This window comes from Chelonia mydas, chromosome 4 (genome assembly GCF_015237465.2).
Source record: "Chelonia mydas isolate rCheMyd1 chromosome 4, rCheMyd1.pri.v2, whole genome shotgun sequence".
Taxonomy (NCBI): domain Eukaryota; kingdom Metazoa; phylum Chordata; order Testudines; family Cheloniidae; genus Chelonia; species Chelonia mydas.
The window spans coordinates 2,497,105-2,503,803 of NC_057852.1; positions in this window are offsets into that span (position 1 = coordinate 2,497,105).

The window sequence follows — 6,699 nt, forward strand, 5'->3', positions numbered from 1 at the left end:
CAAAGCATCCCAGCAAACACTGGCCATTTGGTACCAGCCAGGGGAAGGTCTCGCACCCAGGCCATTCTGGATCAGAACCATGTGTGGGGAGATGGGAGCTGAACACGGACCCCTCTCCAAACTCCCAGCAGCCCCCAGGGCCTGGTCCCTGCGATCCCTCTAACGCCATGGGCACAGGGACCCTCAGCCAGCACCCCCATAGGGCCCAACAGTGGGGATCCCAGCCCCTTACCTGGCTGGTCCCTCCCATGGCCTTGACGCTGGCCCCAGTTCAGCCCAGTTCCCCCACTCTGCAGGGCACTGGAGAGGCCTCCACTGGCCGCTCTGCCACTGGCACTCTGTGGCAGCTCCTGCTGAGGCCCCAGGGCTCATGCAGGGCAGCGCTGCCCTCCCAAGGGGCTCGTTCGCCAGGGCCATGCAGACGCCTGGGGCCCAAAAGCCAACCATGGCTCCCCAGCCGGGAGCGGGTTTCCATGACACCTGGGCACCCCAGGGGGCGAGATCCTAAAGAGCAGGAGGGGAAGATGCAGAAAGAGGAGAGCTGTGCACGGGGCCATGGAGCGGGGGGAAGGGACAGAGCGACGTTTAAACCAGAGGGGCGGAGGGTGCGCCCCATCTTCCTCAGAGCCCTGGGCTGGCCTGTGCCCCATGGCACCAGGGGTGGGGGCTGGAAAGTGACTTGCCTTGCCCCAGAGTGCCAAGGCCACTGGCTGTACCAGAGAGGCCGTGCGGCTGCAGGAAACACCCCCCCCTTCCCTCGAGCTGGGCTCCGTGGGGCCAGGATTCAGGCCTGGGGAGCTTTGGGCCTTGTGGAGGGGACTCCAGCACTGGGGAAAGGGCCAGCTCGACTGCCCCAGAGCCCAAGGCTTGCGTCACACCCCCATCCCCCACGCCAACGGCCCTGCCCTGAAGGGACCCATCTCGGGGCAGAGCGGAGCTCAGGCTCTGTAGCCCCAGCGTGCCAGTCCCACAGCCGGCAGGCAACGCGGGTGCTGTTCCAACAGGAACTGGACTGAGCCCCTCTCCACAGCCAGCCCCACACTGTCAGACACTGCTCCCCTGGGACAGATTCGAACCCGTGCCCCAGAGAGGAGAGACGACCCCTACCCCCGCCAGCCCAGAATATTATTATTCATCTTACATAGCACTGTCCAGCAAAACAATTCCTAAAGGAGGTCAGTGTCATCATCCCCACTGTACACATGGGGAAACTGAGGCAGAGGGCAGGGAAGGGATTTGCTCAAGGTCACCCAGTGGCAGAGCCAGACATAGACCTCCAGTCTGCTGCATCCCAGTTCAGTGCTTTACCCACTAGGCCACACTGCCTCCCTTGACTCTGTGGCCATAGCTCGGGAGCGGCTTTCCCTCCACGCACTGCCAGGGGGAGCCATGAGATGTTTAGTATTGTCTGTCCCCAGTGTGGGGAGGCACGAGCCACCCCGGGGCCCACACAGGTGCCTCTGTCCAGATGGCACAAAGGCCAAGTGGGCCCATCACCTTTGGTGCCCCTCTTGCGCCCCCAACATTCAGAAGTCACTAGTCAGGCCTCAAAATCATGAGATTAGCTTAAAAAATCACAAGATGTTAATATTTGTTTGCATTCTGGCGTGGCTGTGTTTGGGAGGTGCGAGGTCTGGGGCTTCTCCCCCACGCCGAGGGTGAGCACTTTATCTAACGAAAGCGAAGAGTCTTCGTTACTGATCCCATTCCAACTCACCCACCCACCCACTGCTGGGCTCACCATGCAATGATGGGCGTTGGCAACGCTGGCCATTTAAGGGTTAAAGTGTGCCAGGGTGTTGGTCTACCCTGGCACTAGAAGGGCAGCAGGAAGAGCAGCAGCCCCACAATTGAGCTGCCTTGGAAATTTGTGGGTGTGTGTGGAACCCTTATGTTTTCACCCCTTGCAAAAAATTTTCAAAAGCCAAAAATGTATATGTGTGTGTGTGTGTGTGTGTGTGGTTTTTTTCACCCCCTCCCATCCACTTTCCAGTGGCAAATGAGAAAAGGACAAAGGGCAGAGAAATGGGGGAGGGAGGGCTAATTTTTCAAAGGCTTTTTTTAAATTGCTCCAAAAACCTGAAATATTGAGAAAGAAGCAAATTTTTTCTACAACACTGTCAAGAAAAAGGCCAATTTATCAACAAAAAAGCTCAGGCTTTTGTTTAAAGAGGAGCGAAAGAAGCAGGGCTGAAATAGGTACAGAATATAATGAAAGGAGGGGGGTGCTCCTATTTGCCCCCCCCCTTCACTTGCCCCAGTGTTGCGAGAGCAATGGGACGCTCTGTGAAAGCAAATGTCAAGGGAAGTTACATAATTAGCCAGGGGAACTCACTGCCACTAGACGTCACTGACATTGCGAGCCTGGCAGGATTCAGACAAGGATGGTGGGGAGTGGGGGAGCAAGGGTGTCAGGACAGAATTTAGAAAACAGGGCACAAGGCCACTGCTGACTGTCAGGATGAGGGGGATATGCCCCCCTTCCCCCCCTCCCCCGACTGGTTATGTCATCATTAGCCACTAGGAGGGGGTTCTTGCACTTTCCTCTGAAGTAGCTGGTGCTGGGGTGGCTGGCCCCATTGATCTGATTGGGGGAAGGAGGCAGCAGGGAGAGGGCGGGGTACTGGGCTAGATGGGTCCTGTGACGCTAGCAGACCGGGTGCCAGCTCATGCCCAGCCCCTTAGGCCTCACTGAACACTGACAAATGCAGAGCTTGACTCAGCCTATGTGTCAGCCGTGTGAAAACAGCTGCTGATCAGCGTGTGTGGAGTGTTTCGACTTGTGGAATTGCTTGCAGGATTGATCTCTCCCATAACCTCTGTAGCCCGTGGTATAAAGTTAGAATGAAGGTTTGCATCGTAAACCTCTGTAACTGCTCTACACCACTGAGTTTGCAAGGCAGCTTACGTCCACCTAACACTGCGTCTACACTAAAATTTGGCTCCCGCTGATGTAACTCACCTGCTTTGCCGACTTAATCATGCCACCGCCCCCAGTCAGCGTAGTTAGGTCAATGCAGTGTCAGTGTACATAGTGCGTTGCTTACATCGACTGTCCCGCAATGCCCCACACTGACAGTACAATCGATACCACACACCACAGACACAAGGAGCCAGGTGTACACACATACAAGCGCTGTAACTACTGTGGCGGCTGCACGCAGGGCGATTTGATTTTGTAGTGTAGCCAACAGGGGAGAAGCAAGAATTAGTGTAAAGTGCTGGACCTGCCCATTGAAACCAAACGAGCCATTGCGAAACATGCTTACTGATTGCCTCTGTTGTTAGATATTTCACTGCATGTGTGTGTGTTCTCCCTGTGTGCTGCCCCAGCTCTGTGCAGACAGCCAGCACAGCAGACCTTGAGTGAACCGCCCAATGACCACAAGATCCGTTAAGGGACGAAGGCTCCCGGCCAGGTTTATTGTTGACAAGTCATGGTAATAGCACCCGGCAGACTCTACGAGGATACTAAGACATGTATGCCTGTGACAATGGACGCAGCTCAGTGAATGGCAGGACTTTCCATTTCCCCCTTGGCTGGACCAACACATTCTCTCAGAGATACCCTGATACAAACAAGCTGCCCCTCTGACTTAGATACTGCCCTCTGACCTGGCTAGTTATTGTCCACTTTTTTGTACCTGTTGGTTTGATTAAAACATTTGTATTTATTATGTTGCTATTTGACCTTATCTTTTAGGAGGGCTCAGTGTGTTCCTGTTATCCCTGGGGAATGTTTTTGTGCCATTCTTGATATTGTGGTTTTTGTATCACGCTTCTGGAATGTGTTTGTGTGAGTCCTTTGTGCCGAGCACTGTCCAGGACTGCGCGTTTCCGCACGATCAGCGCTGGGCTCGCCAGATTCTGGGAACGTGCAAGTGGGCAGGGCCTGACATTTGCTCACAGCAGGGAGAGGGGTTACTGGGCTGGATGGGCCCTGTAGGAACCAGCCAGGCTGAGTTTCCTGCAGGGCAGAGGGAGGTGAGTGGGCCTCGTTAGATGCAGCCTGGGGGGCTGGCTGTGGTGAGGGGGGTCTCAGGCTTTGGGGGGGTCCTCTCCAACAGGCTGTCTCTGTGACTGATGCTGATCACACTACGCTGCCCCCTTCTTAAAGCCCAGCCCAGTCCAGCAGCTGGAGCCCACCCAGTAATTAGGAAATGAGAATTAATTTCAGGCAACGAAATGCCACGAAAGTGGTGGGTGAGCCGGCTCTGGACTGCGCGGTAAGATGATAAGCAGCATCACACGGGCTGGTTGGATAATTGTGAACTTGGCTCAGGCCGGTCGCCTTCCCCACCCCCCGCCCAGCCCTGGAGGTTGGGGGCCGACTCTGGGGAGGGCTGGGGGACGAGATGCTGGGTCCCTGCCCGGGAGAAGGGGTGTGCACTGGGCATCATTCTGGGATCGCTCAGCCCCCAGCATGGCCAGGCCCAGGGCAGGGGGCACCGGGCTGCAGTCCACACCCACAAGGGATGGGCAGGTTGGGGACAGGGCTAGCTCAGCCTGGGTTTGGTGAACTCCGATCTTTAGACAATGTTTCCTCTAGGGCCCATTGGATGCACCCTTGCTGCCTACAGGGGGCACTGCAACTGCATGGGGGTATCACCCACCCGCACCTCCTGCCTCCCACTGCCCCACCCCAAATCACCCCCTGGCCCCTCCACCCATGCACTGTATACAGCTTGCAGTTACTGTAAACCTCTCCCCCTCCCTGCTACCCCCATTGCCTCCCCCCAGCCCTGCTGTAAAGCCCCCAAGTCACCCCGCTCTGCCCCAAACAATCTCCCTCCAGCAGGGTCTGCATGCAGGTCTCTGCAGGATGAGCTCTTCTGCAAGCCTGGTGCAGCTTCACCTGTCCCTGGGTCCCAGCTCCGCCCTAGTCACGATCCCCCCAATCCAGGCCCAAAGGTCTTGGGGGCCCTGGCACAGCTGGCACTGGGAGACAGGGGCATCTTGGCACCCCATTCCCACCAGCCCCCAGGGCTGGGACCAGCGCAGTGATCAGCTCCCCCAGGCCCACTGCATGGGCTGATGCGTTCAGCCCTCTCCAGTTGCCCTCACCAGGGACTGGGGCAGAGCATGGCAGAGCCAGGGCAGAGGGGCTGGGCCTGTCTGCTGGACCCACCCTCCCTCCTGGCACCGACCAGGCCCATGGTCAGCTGTCTCAGGCCTGCACCCCCCTCATGCTTCTGGGGGCAGGCTGAGGGGTACAGCGTGTGTGGCTGGGGTCCCCCTTGCTCAAGGTGCAGGCCCGGGGTGCACACGGAGCCCCGGTGGCAGCCCAGCTGTAAGAGCAGCCATGGTGGGAGCTGGCGAGCCCCCAGTTGGGCAGGTGTCTCCGCCGGAGCTTTTTAATTCCGCGCCCCCAATTCGCCGCCCACCTGCCTGGCAGCCGCGCAGCAATGATCCAAATGGCTGTTAATTGTGGCTGATAATTCGCCACGGGGATCAGGGATGGAAAGCTCCGCAGCTGAGCAGATTGGGGCTGGGCCCGAGCAGCAGATCCGAGGTGCCAGGGTCTTTCACCCCGTCCACAGCAGGCACGCAGCGCTGGCCGTGCTCGTTTGCCCAGCAGGGAGAGAGGAGCTGGCCCAGGGGGCAGGGGAAACAGGGCCTGCTGGGCTCTAAGGGACTGACCTGTGCCGGGGCACATTCCCCAGCAGGCTGCGTGTGCAATTATCAGTAGGAGTATGAGGGGAGAGAAGGATGGGCAGAGCAAGGGGGGCTGGGAGGCAGGACTCCTGGGTTCTGTGCTGAGCTCTGGGAGGGGAGTAGGGTCTAGGGGTTAGATCAGGGGCTGGGAGGCAGAACTCCTGGGTTCTGTGCTGAGCTCTGGGAGGGGAGTAGGGTCTAGGTGTTAGATCAGGGGCTGGGAGACAGGACTCCTGGGTTCCATGCCCAGCTCTGCCCCCAAATCCATGTGAGTCACTCCTGCTCTGGGTGTCTGTTATTGAGATTTCGTGTCACACGGTGCTGCTGGGCATTTCCCAAGCCCCCTGGGGGGCTGGGATCGTCTTTTGCCAGCCTGGGGCACTCTGAGGCTGGCAGGTGCTGGGGAGCCATGGCAGGGTGAGATGGGTAGGGGCACAGGAGGGGTGCAATGCAGAATCTGGGCTGCAGGGGGCGCATAGGCTGAGAGTGCCTGACCCGGCTGTTCCCCTGGTGCTGCGGAGAGGAACTGCATTTTCTCCCTCTGCCTGTCTCCCACCCAGGGCAGCCCCCAGCTGGGCTGGGAAGCAGCCGCCTGCCCTCCCGTGAATCAGCCAGGGGCACTGGGCTTGAAGGGGTGCTAGCCTGACGGGGCCTAGGCCAGGCCCAGATGATCACAAACAGGGCGCACCCAGCCAGGCCATCCCTGTGCCAAACCTGGCTCAGCCCAGGCCCCAACCCCTGGTTGCCTGGCCAAGTGAGTGCCCTCCAGCCCCCGGCCCTCCCCAACTGCCTGCAGTAGCCGTGCTGCTCTCCTCCCCTCCGAGGTCCCCACTGGGGGACAGGGCCAAGACGCCAGGGTGCCAGGCTGTGATGGGAGGTGTGCAGGGAACCAGGGCTGGGCCAGCACCCCAAAGCGGTGAATGGGGATGATATGGGGGCAGAAGGGGGGGTTCTCTTTAATCCTTTGCAGACTGGACAGACACAGCCTGGGGCTCAGTGGCTGGGTCACATCCCCCCCACAAATCCAGATGCTGGTAGCAGCCT